The 14,951-nt window shown below is 40.6% G+C and overlaps 1 protein-coding gene across 3 annotated transcripts in view; it reads right to left on the reverse strand.

The window, feature by feature from the left end:
- The window catches only part of LOC102409929 (upstream-binding factor 1-like protein 1), a 90,141-nt gene extending 79,902 nt beyond the window's left edge, over positions 1 to 10,239 (reverse strand). The window contains exons 1-3 of one of the 3 annotated variants that reach the window (XM_045165795.1): positions 10,041 to 10,224; positions 4,958 to 5,093; positions 3,482 to 3,590 (exon numbers count right to left, since the gene is read on the reverse strand). The gene's annotated coding sequence lies outside the window, so the exon portion shown is untranslated. Of the gene's footprint in view, positions 1 to 3,481; positions 3,591 to 4,957; positions 5,094 to 10,040 lie in introns of all 3 variants that reach the window. The other 2 variants (XR_006641117.1, XM_045165796.1) reach the window with 2 other exon arrangements.
- Positions 10,240 to 14,951: the final 4,712 nt, after the last annotated feature.

Here is a 14,951-nt window from a genome sequence, read left to right on the forward strand (position 1 = left end):
GAAGGGGCTCACAGGCCCCTGGAGCCCCTCACACGTCTGGCCCGCAGAGGGTGAGGAGAGCAAACCTTTCCAGTTCAGGGAGCTCAGTCTAGTCCAGGGTGCCCTGCAGTCCAGACAGCTCAGGGTTTATTCCACGAGGCGTCATTGCATTGACTCTCTCAGGGTGAACATGGGGTGGATGGAAAGGCTAGAAATTACAGTACAAAATTCATTCTTTCCAACAGGTCCCACTTTGTATGAAGAGGGAGGGAAAGAAGGCAATGAAAAGGCATGCAGAGAAGAGCCCATGGACTTTTGCTGAAAGTTCTGTCTCTTCAGGTTGTGAACTAAACTCAGTTGGAATCCGAGTCAGAGGAGTCCCCTGAGGATGATGAGCTGGAGCCATGGTATATCATCTTCATCCTCACTGCTGGGGGCTGACCAGCAGCTGCCTTTCTCCTCTTCCTCATTTTCTTCTGATCTCCCTGAGGCAGGAGAATGTTCTCCAGTCATGTCTGATGATGCTAACTCTGCAGCCTGAAGCCCCGGGTCCTCTCTAAGTCTTCCTTGCAGATTCCCTGATGATGGGGATTGCAGACCCATCCTTCTAATCTTGGGGTTCGGCACCCCCCTCATGCTTATGTTCTTACGCTTAGCATAGGTCGCCTCTCTGTAAGCAGCATATTCTTCAGGAGACAGAGTCCTGAGCCAGAGATCAAGGTCCACCTTGTACTGTGTCTGCAGTCCCTGCGCCTGCTTCTTATAAAGCTCCTTCTGGTCCTGGGGGACCCGCTGCCAGCGTCTACTGATCTCCACCATGCGCTCCCTCGGGGGCACCACTTTCAGCTCCCTGCTCGACCAGAGATCCTGGTGGAACTTGTGATAGCCATTCATCGGGGGCTTCTTGGGCTCTCCGTGGAATTTCCACTGCATGGGTAAACTCTTTTCTGGGGGAGACTTCACTTTTTGAACATTCTCCTGAAGCTTCTCTGGCACTTTCATTTCACTTCTTTGGGGGACACCAGATTTCTCAGGGTTTGGGACTAGATCAGGGTGCTGTGCTCTGAACAGAGCTATCTTCTCCCTAATATCCTTTTTCTCTTTCTCAAGATCCTGACTGTGTTTCACCCTCAGCTGCTCAGGCACCTTCCTGTGCTCCTCAGAAAGAACGCTGGTCAGCTCCTGGTTGCTTATCTTGGGGTGTTTTTGGATGTACTGAGGTCGCATCACTTGGGAAATGTGCCGGTAAGCTGTCAGGGATTTCTGGAACAAATAAGCATGTTTCTTGTGTTTTCTGGTGTTTTCTTGTGTTTTTTTTCTTGTGTTTTTTGGAAGGATTGCTAACATTCTCCTTAGCTTCCAGGACTAATTCTTTCAGCGTGCGAAACTTTCTCACCTTATGGGAAACCTCTAACCATTTGAGTTTGCACATTTCCCCAGAAAAATCTTTAAAAGCTACTTTTTCCCAGTCCATCACTGACTGGGTTGTTTTGAACGTGTGCCCATCACTGGATGGAATGCTTTTCTCCATACTTTCCAGTAACCGCACAATGTCTTCCTTGGACCAGTCATCTTGGCATTTAGCCATAGCCATTTCTAGGTTTTGGGGACACTTATGTGATCCCAGCAGTTCAGACACCTCAGCAGAATCTTCAGCTGCTTCACTCTCAAGATTCAGCAGGTGAGTTATTTCTAAAGTCCTGCAGTATGTGCGATCCTCTGTTTCTGTGGAGAAAGAAGAGGAAAGTTACTCTCCTATGTGACACAGGAGAGAAGCACAGTCCACTTGGGATACGTCCCTTCTGTCATTTCATTTACCCTCAAGAACGTAAATGAAAAATCTCTGAAAATCTGAGTTGAGAGTCCTGTTGAGCATTGTGAAGCTTCTTTTCACAATTAAAATTCCTCAGGCCTGAACCCAACTTGCCTTCCAGTTTCATCACAGTGGGTTTTACATAGAAATGAACAAGAGCCTGAGGACTCACTCACAGGACAAAGGATAAGAGAAAAGGAAGGGAAGTTAAAAATTGAAATTTTTGACAAGCAAGAGGGCTTTAAAATAGCAATCAGATACCACAGCACATGGACAAGAAAGGTCAAAATCCCAAAGAAGGACCAAGTACTGAGAATGGATATCAGGAAATTGGATTCATTTCCTAAGGTGATGAGAAACAGTACAAGCCTTCTGAAAGAGAATAAGCCCCATTTGTTACTAAACTAAATATCCTCCTACCACATAAGTCAGGACTGATGCTCCTTTGTATTTGTCCAAATTATTTGAAAATCTATATCCATAAAAAAGAAAAAAAGACCTGAAATGGGATGTTTATAGCCACTTTGGGCATAATTACAAAACTTGAAAGCCACCAAGATGAATGGATAAAGAAACTCTGGTATATCAAGGCCAAGAAATAGTACTCAGTTCTAAAATAAATGAGCGATCAAGCCAGCAACAAAGAAGGAGTATTATTTTATTTATATCTCTAAGTGAATGGAGCTAAGCTGAAAAGCATACATATTTCATGAGTCCAAATATAAGACATTTCCGGAAAGAGGAATATATGGAAAAGAAGAGAAATATATGAAGACAGTGAAATAAACTTTGCTTCCCAGCAGTTAGGGTGGTGGGTCTGATGAATAGGTGATCACAAATGACTTTCAGCAGTCTAACACTTCTGGATATTATAAAGCTGGATACTTGTCACTGTGTATCAGTGAAAACTAACAGAATGCACAACACCAAGAGTGAGCATTAATGTGAAACCATAGACTTTGGGTGATAATGAAGTGTCAGTGGAGGTTCCTAAGTCATAATAAACACACCACTCTGAGACATAATGTGATAATGGGGGGAAAATGCATGTTTATTCTGGGGAGGCAGGATGTAGACAGGAATTCTGTACTTTCTGCTCAATGTTACTGTGAATGCAATCTTCTCTAGAACAGTAATACTCCTTAGGACTCTGAGCCTAGCTCTCTTCTAAGAAAAGTCCAGAAGGCCATAGACTGAATGTGCAGTGAGATGATAATAGATATAATTCATCTAAGAAACATGTCATAGAAGTACAAAGGGAAGATGAAGAGAGGAGAAGAGTAAACATGTGTATGTAAGGATTGTAAAAGAGTTTAAGTGGTCAATGTTTCATTTCTGGGGAGGTCAATAGACATTATAATAAGGCATATTAAATACAACTGTATACAACAAGACCTTTCCTTGTGACTCAGCTGGTAGAGAATCCGCCTGCAATGCGGAAGACCTGGATTTGATCCCTGGGTTGGGAAGATCCCCTAGAGAAGGGAAAGGCTACCCACTCCAGTATTCTGGCCTGGAGAATTTCATGCACTGGATAGCCCACGGGGTCACAAAGAGTCAGACACGACTGAGCGACTTTCAGTTCACTACTTCACAATAAGCAGGGACTCTCTGTTTTGGCTGAGATATAAAGATAACAAAACATGTCTCATTGGAAGCTCATAGAAATGAACAAATAGGAACACTGACCTGTGGAGGAGGCGCAGCTACTTCAGGCACTGGCAGGGGAAGCCGTTCTCTGCACGTGTCTCCTGCACTCACACAAGAGGAGTCTTCTGACTGCCTCTGACAGAGCAACCTGAGAAACAATGACACATCACACACAGTGTATCACACACAGTTATCTACTCTAAACAAAGGTACTTATGTTCAATGTTCTATTTTATACTATTAAAACCCAGTCCCTTCTATCTCTAATAAAAATGACTCTTAAGCATAATATTTATCTTTAACTACAACTTTCAGTTCTGAGAACTCTAACAATTGAATTTTCTCTTCTCTTTGACAATGTCACTGTTCAATTTAAGTGACCTTAATGTAAGGGGAAATCCATTTCTTTGATTAGCACATCAGCATACTCCCAATCATATCAGATTTGCTCTACTATCAGAAAAGTGTTCCCGTTTGGAAACATAAAAATTCCAGGTTACAATAAGATCAGTTCTGGGACTTCCTCAGAGGTTCAGTGCCTAAGACTCTGTGCTCCCGGTGGACGGGACCAGCATTTGGTCCTTCCTCAGGGAATTAGAGTCCACATTCCACAGCAAAGTGTTCACCTGCCAAGTCAGAGTTCCTGTTTGGTGACTAAGAGTTTGCATGCCCCATCTAAAGATCCCTCAAGGTGCAAGAAAGATCTGGTGCAGCCAAATTCATCAAATCCATCAATCAATAAACACACAGCTCCATCTAATATTGTAGTTGTTTAGTCCCTGAGGCCTGTGTGACTCTTCTGAAACCCCTTGGGCTGTAGCCCCACCAGGCTCCTGTCCATGGGATTTTCCAGGCAAGAATACTGGAGTGGGTTGACATTTCCTTCTCCAGGGGCCCTTGAGATCCATGGATCAAACCTGTGTCTCCTGCATTAGCAGGCAGCTTCTTTTCCCCTGAGCCACCAGGGAAGCCAGCCATCTAATATATTGTGCTTCAAAATAAATGACTGAAGTTAATAAAAGTTTTCACTTCTATATCAGAGTGAGTGCAGAATTTCTTTTTCTTTCAGGTATTTGGTGTGTTACCAATGTTGTTTTGAGAGCCATCATCAGGTCTGGATTGCTATTGGACAATTTAAAGGCAGAAATCCTTACACATATTCTCCTTACAAATACATTACTCTTCATGTTCTACAGCACAGTTTCTCAATCAAATTTTAGGTATAATGCTAAATGGAAAAACAGTCTAGGACCTCCCATCAAGAAACTCAAAGTTCCCTTTTATATCATGGAATCATAAGTTCATAGAATCACTCATGTTCATTCACAAATTCCAATGATTTGAAGGTAAGCCTATAGTTTCAGAGTGAATTCTAAGTAATAACATAATTCTTATGAACTAGATTTTTCATTTGCTTAAGAAATTCTTTAGCCTGTGACTGCTAAATTAAAATTATTCTTTTTAATTATTGAGGGAAAGACATATGAATCCATCTACTCAGAACAATTCACTCACCAGAAAGCTATAGATTTGGTCTCCTCAATATCAGTACGAAAATCAGTCCCAACCAGTCAGGAGTTCTATGTTCTCTGGATGGGTCAGCAGCTGTAACTTTCAGAGTTGGCCACGGTCCAGCCAACTCACAACAAGTCTGAACAGAAGAAACAGTGCATCTGAGATCCAACTATCAGGACCCTTGAGGCCCCTTCCTGATTAGATTACCACAGTTCCCTTGGATAAACCCAATCAGCACTCAGTGCACAGAATCTCTTTCTAATCTCTCTATGTTAATAGAGTCTACAACTTAAGTCCCAGTCCTCATCACTGATTTTATATTGAACACCCGTTCCTCTCAGATTTTAAAGATCCTGCATTCTCCTTAAATTCCCTCCATATTTGATTATAGTTTACTAAGATATTTGAATATGTTTCCTTCTATGATTTGATAATTTCTGCCCTTTATTCACAAATTCTAGGGTCTAATAACATACCAAATTTACAATGGTCATTAAAACCCCTTCAGTTCTAATCCAAATTCTACCAGTGTGTAGAATAGATAAAAATATGAATAATTATTGTAGATTAGTTTAAGAATTTGAGAAAAAGAGGCTCCAAATTCTGGCATTAATGATTGATTTAATTCTGATTTTAGAGTGATTAAATAGGAACATTGCATTTTTTAAAATACAGTTGCATTGTTGAGAACAATTTGATTCAACCCAACATGGTCAAAAGCATATCTGGCTTGAAATGACTAGTTAATAGGCCAAAGAATGTTTTCAATAACAGATTTCATAACTGTCTTGAAATTGACTTCTTCTATTTCCAAAATTATATATAAATATACTTTGCAACTAATACTTGTGAAACATGTAACAGTAGGACATCATTTGGAAAACCTAAATCAGTGAAATATTTTGACACTTAGCTCTGAAAAACAGTCAATAACTATGGCATCATTTGGGGTATATACTTTTACTTATGGATGTGCACAGGCACAGCTGAAATCATATATCAAAATATACACTGGATTGCTAAACTTTTGGGAGGATTCCATGGTAGTTAGTAGATGGGATTTGCTAAAAATAAATGTTTTGCTCTCTCTATATAATTCATAGTTTTTGATGAACTGCTCATGAAAAAGCACAGCTATTTTTATTACATACATGACATTCACATAAATAGTTTGCAGAGGTCAGTAGTTCTAATTAGTTTTAATAAAATATTTTATCACCCATAAAAATTAAGGGAATCAATAAATGTTGCATTATTCATAATGCAAAATTAAGGTTAAATATTAGCAGATTCACTATTAGAGAAAAAAAAAAAAAAACTTCTAAAACGTTCAAGTTCCAAATAGGGAAAGGAGTACATGAAAGCTGTATATTGTCACCCTGCTTATTTAACTTCTATGCAGAATACATCATGAGGAACGCTGTGCTAGATGAAGCACAAGCTGGAGTCAAGATTGCCGGGAGAAATATCAATAACCTCAGATACTCAGATGACACCACCCTTTATGGCAGAAAGCAAAGAACTAAAGAGCCTCTTAGATGAAAGTGAAAGAAGAGAGTGAAAAAGTTGGCCTAAAGTCAACATTCAAAAAACGAAGATCGTGGCATCTGGTCCCATCACTTCATGGCAAATAGATGGGGAAACAGTGACAGACTTTATTTTTGGGGGGCTCCAAAATCACTGCCGATAGTGACTGCAGCTATGAAATTAAAAGACACTTACTCCTTGGAAGAAAAGTTATGACCAACCTAGACAGCATATTAAAAAGTAGAGATACTTCTTTGCCAATAAAGGTGCGTCTAGTCAGAGCAATGGTTTTCCCAGTAGTCACGTATGGATGTGAGAATTGAACTATAAAGACAGAGCTGAGCACTGAAGAACTGATGCTTTTGAACTTTTGTGTTGGAGAAACCTCTTGAGAATCTCTTTGACCACTAGGTGATCCAACCAGCCGATGGACTTTAGGATGTTTTGTATATATGCATTCAAATCCTTAAAAAGTATATTTGCCTTTGACCCAGTAATTCTAACCTTGAAAAAATCTCAAAGGAAATCACTGGACAAAACCTCGCAAATCTGAAACCTTGCTTTAACTATTTCTCTCTCTATTGCATATAATCTATGTACAAATAAAGAAAAAATATTGAGGTTTTTACTTTCCCCAGAAAAATCTGAGACCCCTTGAATTTAGGACAGCATTCTTTCGTTCTGTTCATGAAGTAGTGAGTTAATGCACCCATTGTGCTAGTGACTCAGTTGTACGACCCTCTGTGACCGCATGGACTGTAAGCCGCCAGGCTCCTCTGTCTATGGGATTCTTCAGGCAAGAATACTGGAGTGGGTTGCCATGCCCTTCTCCAAAATGTGCCCCTTTTCTTCTCCAAAATTATGTCCAAATCCCGATAGCCAGTATCTCTGTGACTTTATTTTTAGATTAGAACTTTGCAGACATAATCGAGGTGAAGGTACCACGATGAGACGATCCAGGGTAGAGAGCAGACCCTAAATTTGCTGACAGGTGTCCTGATGAGAGAAAGAAGAGGGATGTTTTAGATGCACCAGAAAAGGTCCTGTAAGGAGGCAGAGATTCAAGTTAAATGTCATAATTTGAGGATTTCCAGGAGCCACTTGGCACTGGAAGAGAAAAAAAACAAATTCTTTCAGAGCCTTTGGAAGGAGTACGGCCCTGCAAACACCTTGATTTCCAGCCTCCAGATCTGTCAGAGAATACACTGGTTTTAAGCCACCCCGTGTGGGGTCGGGTGTTGTGGGAGCCCTAGGAAACTGATAAAATTAGTGACCTTCAGGGACAATGGCTAGGCCTTCATCTTCTCAACTTTGAGGTCCTTCACCACCTCTTCAGTTCAGTTCAATAGGTCAATAGTTTCTGACTCTTTGTGAACCCATTGACTGCAGGATGCCAGGCTTCCCTGTCCATAACCAACTCTCAGAGCTTGCTCAAACTCATATCCATTGAGTCTGGGATGCCAACCATCTCATCCTCTGTCATCCCCTTTTCATCCTGCCTTCAATCTTTCCTGGAGTCAGAGTCTTAACTAATGAATGAGTTCTTCCCATTAGTTACCCAAAGTATTGAAGCTTCAGTTTCAGCACAAGTCCTTCCATTGAATATTCAGGATTGATTTCCTTTATGATTGACTGATTTCATCTCCTCTCAGTGCAAGGGACTCTCAAGAGTCTTCTCCAACACCACAGTTCAAAAGCATCAATCCTTTGGCACTCAGCTTTGTTTATGGCCCAACTCTCCCATCCATACATGACTAGTGGTAAGACCATAGCTTTGACTAGATGGACCTTGTCAGCAAAATAATGTCTCTGCTTTTTAATATGCTGTCTAGGTTGGTCATAACTTTTCTTCAAAGAAGCAAGCGTCTTTTAATTTCTTGGCTGCAGTCACCATCTGCAGTGATTTTGGAGCTCAAGAAAATAAAATTTGTTGCTGTTTCCATTGTTTCCTTATCTCTATGCCATGAAGTGATGGGACCAGATGCCACGATCTTCATTTTCTGAATGTTGAGTTGTAAGCCATGTTTTTCACTCTCCTCTTTCACTTTCATTAAGAGGCTTTTTAGTCCTTCTTTACTTTCTGCCATAAGGGTGGTGTCCTCTGCATATCTGAGGTTAGTGATATTTCTCCAGGCAATCTTGATTTTGGCTTGTGCTTCATCCACCCTGGCATTTTACATGGCCTACTCTGCCTATAAGTTAAATAAGCAGGGGGACAATATACGGCCTAACATACTCTATTTCCAATTTTGAATCAGTCTGTTCCATGTCCTTTTCTAATTGTTGCCTCTTGACCTGCATACAGGTTTCTCAGGAGGCAGGTCAGGTGTTCTGATATCCCCATCTCCTGAAGAATTTCCCACCATTTGCCTTGATTCACACAGTCAAAGGCTTCAGTGCAGTCAATGAAGCAAAAGTAGATATTTTTCTGGAATTATATTGTCTTTTCTATGATCCAATGGATGTTGGCAATTTGATCTCTTGTTTCTCTGCCTTTTACATTCAGCTTGAATCTTTGGATGTTCTCGGTTCATGAAGCCTGGCTTGGAGAATTTTGAGCATTACTTTGCTAGCCTGTGGGGTGAGTGCAATTTGTGTGGTAGTTTGATCATTTTTGGCATTGCCTTTCTTTGGAACTGGAATGAAAACTGACCTTTTCCAGTCCTGTGGCCACTGCTGAGTTTTCCAAATTTGCTGGCATATCAAGACCAGCACTTTAACAGCATCATCTTTTAGGATTTGAAATAGCTCAGCTGGAATTCCATCACCTCCACTAGCTTTATTTGCAGTGATGCTTCCTAAGGCCCACTTGACTAAGCACTCCAGGATGTCTGGATCTAGGTGAATGATCACACCATTATGGCTATTAGAGTCACTAAGATCTTTTTTTTTTGTATAGTTCTTCTGTGTATTCTTCCCACTTCCTCAAAATATCTTCTGCTTCTGTTAGGTCCATACCATTTCTGTCCTTTATTGTGCCCTTCTTTCCATGAAGTGTTCCCTTGATAGCTCCTGAAGATTTCTATTTTTTTTCCCATTATGATTTTCCTCTATTTCTTTGCACTGATCACTTAGGAAGCCTTTCTTATCTCTCCTTACTATTCTTTGGAGCTCTGCATTCAGATGGATATATATTTCCTTTTTTTCTTTGCCTTTTGCTTCTCTTCTTTTCTCAGCTGTTTGTAAGAAGTGACCATGTTCCTGTAGAACTATGGATGGAAATTCATAACACTGTACAGGAGGCGGTGGTCAAAACCATCCCCAGGAAAATTGTTTTTAGGCATTAGGTTAGCTCCCGTTATATGATTTAACCATTTTAGTATTTTCAGCAATATTCACTAATTTTTACCCCCAGTTTATAAATAAAATACTTGACATACTATGGGTAAAATGTTACTTGTCTAAAAATCACATATGGAACAAATGTTTGATGCAGGGCTTAAAAATAGATATCACTGGAAGACAAAAAAAATAGCTTTTCTATCCATGATTACCATTAAAGTTTCATTTTTAACTGTACATAGCTCAAATTCATTGTACCTGGATTAGAACTCACCTCAGTACTGTTACAGAAGTCTTCTGTCTTGTTCAGTAAGTAACTCTGTTAAATTCAGTTCAGAATTTAGGTCCTCACTTCCTGGTGGCAAACAGGTTCAAGTCTCCACAGTACAGTCAATTCCAAAGGCAACAGCTCTGGGCTCTGAAGAAGAATGAGCTTGGATCTTTGCTGGTTGCTTTATATATCCTCTGAACCAGGTCCACTTCCTCAAAGTGATAGGGTTATCAACCCTGCACAAAGGTATAGGAACGTGTGATTAGATTTCTCAAGAATTGTAAATCTAGATGCCAAGGATCGAAGCCAAACCTTCAAAAATTTACTTAATCCAATTATCATAATCCAATCTCAAGAGAAGGCAATGGCACCCCACTCCAGTACTCTTGCCTGGAAAATCCCATGGATGGAGGAGCCTGGTAGGCTGCAGTCCATGGGGTCGCTGAGCGTCACACATGACTGAGCGACTTCACTTTCATGCATTGGAGAAGGAAATGGCAACCCACTCCAGTATTCTTGCCTGGAGAATCCCAGGTACGGAGGAGCCTGGTGGGCTGCCGTCCATGGGGTCACACAGAGTCAGACACGACTGAAGCGACTTAGCAGCAGTAGCAGTAGCAGCAATCTCAGGTAAAGAGTCACAGATTGAGTTCACACTTCCAGTCCATGAATTTTGGTTAATAAATGAACTCCCCAATTATAAATTTCATATCTCCATTTATAGAAGTTTATTATAGTCCTAATTGAAGCGACCCACTAGTTTTGCCTGAATTTGCCTGCATTACTTCCTGGATATTTCTTCAGGAAAAGGAGTTCTTCACATTCCGTTTTTCAACCCCAAACAGTCAAGCTCCCCAGTAAGACGACTTACTACTCGGCTTCTGCTCTTTGACGGATGGCCTCAACCACTTCAGAACTAAAGTCTTTTAACTTTTATTCATTCAGTTTTCCATGAAATTCTTCCCTCCGAGGCTCACTTTGGTTACACACTATTGTTTTGCTCTGGCTATAACTGCACACAGAACAGCGGGTGGTGGTTATTCTCTAAGACTCTGTTCCTTTTAGTCATTCCTTGCATATCATCTCATACCCTTTCATTCTATTATTCAATATGTATGTACATTTGAAACATTGATGTTAAGTTGTGAAATTAAGGATTATTGCATAGTTGTACACTGCTGCTGCTGCTAAGTCACTTCAGTCGTGCCCAACTCTGTGTGACCCCATAGACAGTAGCCACCATGCTCCCCCATCCCTGGGATTCTCCAGGCAAGAACACTGGAGTGGGTTGTCATTTCCTTCTCCAATGCAGGAAAGTGAAAAGTGAAAGTGAAGTCATTCAGTCGTGTCCGACTCTTCGAGACCCCATGGACTGCAGCCTACCAGGCTCCTCCATCCATGGGATTTTCCAGGAAAGAGTACTGGAGTGGGGTGCCATTGCCTTCTCCTGTACACTGCAGGATAGACTAAAAAAATCATAAACAATCTGAGAAAGAAATGTGATACTGTCTATGAAGTTTGGGCAACTATCTTTTAAGATTTTCTTTATTTTGATTCTGTTTGCATTCTATTCCTCAAAACATTTTCATATTTAATCAAAGATGGGTCATGGTGCTCCACTCAGGGAAAGATACTAGATGGGAAAATTTCTTTACTTATTTTTAATTTTTTTGAAATATAGTTGATGTACAATATTGTATTAGTTTCAGGTGTATAGCAAAGTGAATCATATATATATTTATATATAAAATCTCACCTCTGTTTTCTATACTGTTCATGAGGTTCATGGGGCAAGAACACATTCCATTCTCCAGTGGACCATGTTTTGTCAGAACTCTCCACCATGACTCGTCTATGTTTGGTGGCCCTGCAAGGTATGACTCATAGCTTCCTTGAGTTACACAAGGCTGTGATCCAAGAAATCAGTGCAAGAAGGCAAAGTGCTTGTCCGAGGAGACCTTACAAATAGCTGGGGAAACGAGAGAAGCAAGCAATAGGGAAAGGGAAAGAGATACCCAACTGAATGCAGAGTTCCAGAGAATAGCAAGGAAAGGTAAGAAATGCAAAAAAATAGAGGAAAATGGGAAAGACTAGAGATCTTTTCAAGAAAATTGGGGATACCAAAGGAACCTTCTTGCAAAGATGGACACAATAAAGGACAGAAATATCAAGGACATAACAGAATCAGAGAGATTAAGGAGCAGTGGCAAGAATACACAGAACTATACTAAAAAGGTCTTAATGACCTGGATGTGATCACAAAATGGTGTGATCACTCACCTAGAGTCAGACATCCTGCAGTGTGAAAAAAGTGGGCCTTAAGATATATTACTGGGAACAAAGATAGTGGAGGTGATGGAATTCAGGCTGAGCTATTTCAAGTCACTAAAGATGATGCTGTGAAAGTGCTGCACTCAATATGTCAGCAAACTTGGAAAACTTGTAGTGGCCACAGGACTGGAAATGGTCAGTTTTTCTTCCAGTCTGAAAGAAAGAAATGGCAAAGAATGTTCAGACGACTGTGCAACTGCAATCATTTCACATGCTATCAAGATTATGCTCAAAACCCTTCAAGCTAGGGTTCGGCAGTTTGTTAACAGAGAACTTCCAGATGTGCAAGCTACATTTAGAAAAGGCTGAGAATCAGAGATCCAATTGCCAACATCTGTTGGACCATAGGAAAAGTAAGGAAATTCCAAAAATGTATTACATCTGCTTCATTGACTACTCTAAAGCCTTTGACTATGTGAATCAAATAAAACTGTGGAAAATTCTTAAAAAGATGGGAATACCAGATTACCTTACCTGTTTTCTAAGAAGATTGTGTGCAGGAAAGGAAGCAAGAGTTGGAACCATACTGGGAACAAGAGAGTGGTTCAACATTGGGAAAGGAGGATGTCAAGACTGTATATTGTCACCCTGCTTCTTTAACTTCTATGCAGAGTACATCATGCCAAATGCTAGGCTGAATCACTCACAAGTAGAGTCAAGATTGCTAGGAGAAATATCAACCTCAGATATGCAGATGATACCACTTTTACAGCAGAAAACAAAGAGGAACTTAAAAGCTTCTTGATGAGGATGAAAGAGGAGAGTGAAAAAGCTGGCTTCAAACTCATCATTCAAAAAACTAATGGCATCCTGTTCCATCACTTTATGGCAAATAGATGGGGGAAAAGTGGAACCTGTGACACATTTTATTTTCTTGGGCTCCAAAATCTCTGCAGCCAATAACTACAGCCACAAAATTGGAAGCCACTTGCTCCTTGGAAGGAAAGCTATGGCCAAGCTAGACAGCATATAAAAAAGCAGAGACATCTCTTTGCCAACAAAGGTCCCTATAATAAAAGCTATGATTTTTCCAGTAGTCATGTGAGAGTTGAATCATAAAGAAGGCTGAGTGCCAAAGAATTGGTGCTTTCAAGCCATGGTGCCAGAGAAGACTCTTGAGAGTTCCTTGGACAGGAAGGAGATCAAACCAGTCAATCCTAAAGAAAATCAACCCTGAGTGTTCATTGGAAAGACTGAAGCCGAAGCTGAAGCTCCAGTACTTTTTGCCACCTGATTCAAAGAGCTAGCTCATTTGAAAACACCTTGATGCAGGGAAAGATTGAAGATAGGAGAAGGGGGTGACAGAGCCTGACACGGTTGAATGGCATCATTGACTCAATGGACATGAGTTTGAGCAAACTTCCAGAGATAGTGAAGGACAAGGAAGCCTGGCGTGCTGCAGTTCATGGGGTTGCAAAGAGTCAGACATGACTTATTTCCTAAATAACAACAATAACTCTTTTTTAAGATTATTTTTTATATACAGCATTCCCAAGTATTCACTTGAGTTCCCTGTGCTAAACAGTAGGTTCTTATTAATTATTGATTTCATATGTAGTAACGTGTATGTGTCAGTCCCAGTCTCCTAATTAATCCCTCACCCCTTCTTAGCCCCAAGTTACATGTTATTTTTTCTACACCTGTGATTCTGTTTTATAAATCGCTATTTGCATTATTTTCTTAGATTCCAATATCATATGATACTGCTTTTTCTTTTCTGACTTACTTAACGCAGTATGACAGTCTCCATTCCTTGCATGTCACCGCACATGGTATTTTGGTTCTTCTTATGTCTGAGTAATATTCCACTGTATATATGTAACACATTTTCTGCATCCATTCATCTGTCCTTGGACACTTATGTTCCTTACATGTATTGACAGTTGCAAACCATTTGTCAATGAACATGGAAGTGCATGTATCCTTTTGAACCACATTTTTCCCTGGATATATGCCCAGGAGTGGGGTTGTTAGATCATATAGTAGCTTTATTTTTGTTTCGTAAGGAAGCTTTTACTGTTCTCCATGGTGGTTTACCAATGTATATCCCAATGAATAGAGGAGGAAGTTTCCCTTTTCTCCACACTCTTGAGAGAGTTAACGCTTAGGCAGTCCAGGTCGCCTTTAAGGAGGAGGTGAACATTCTCACTCATGCTTTCCTTATGCCTTGTGCAACAAGGTATCTTGCCTGAGAATTGGCCTCTCTAGGAACTAATGGTCACACAGCACACTATCTTACTGGTGGAAATGCTTTTATTAGGCTCTGTGTTAATGATTATAACATTAATCACATTTGCTAATGTGACAAATCTTGCCCTGGAACCTGTTTCTCAAAACTCGTACCCCTGAGCCATTGCCCAGTACTGTTCTCCCCGGCTAATCTTGTGCCAAATTATCTCAGGATGTGTGCCTTGGGAAAGGGTCTAGTGGAACTCTTACAACCTTGAGGTCTTCTTTTTATCTATTCTCAGCATCCAGTTGAGAAGTACATAAGGCCCCGCTTAAACTAGTGAGGCAGGCACTCTCCTGCCTCTTCCAGTGACTTTGTTGGAAGTCTTCTCCATCAAGCTTTCACTGTTACTT

Source organism: Bubalus bubalis, chromosome 5 (assembly GCF_019923935.1).
Source record: "Bubalus bubalis isolate 160015118507 breed Murrah chromosome 5, NDDB_SH_1, whole genome shotgun sequence".
NCBI lineage: Eukaryota > Metazoa > Chordata > Mammalia > Artiodactyla > Bovidae > Bubalus > Bubalus bubalis.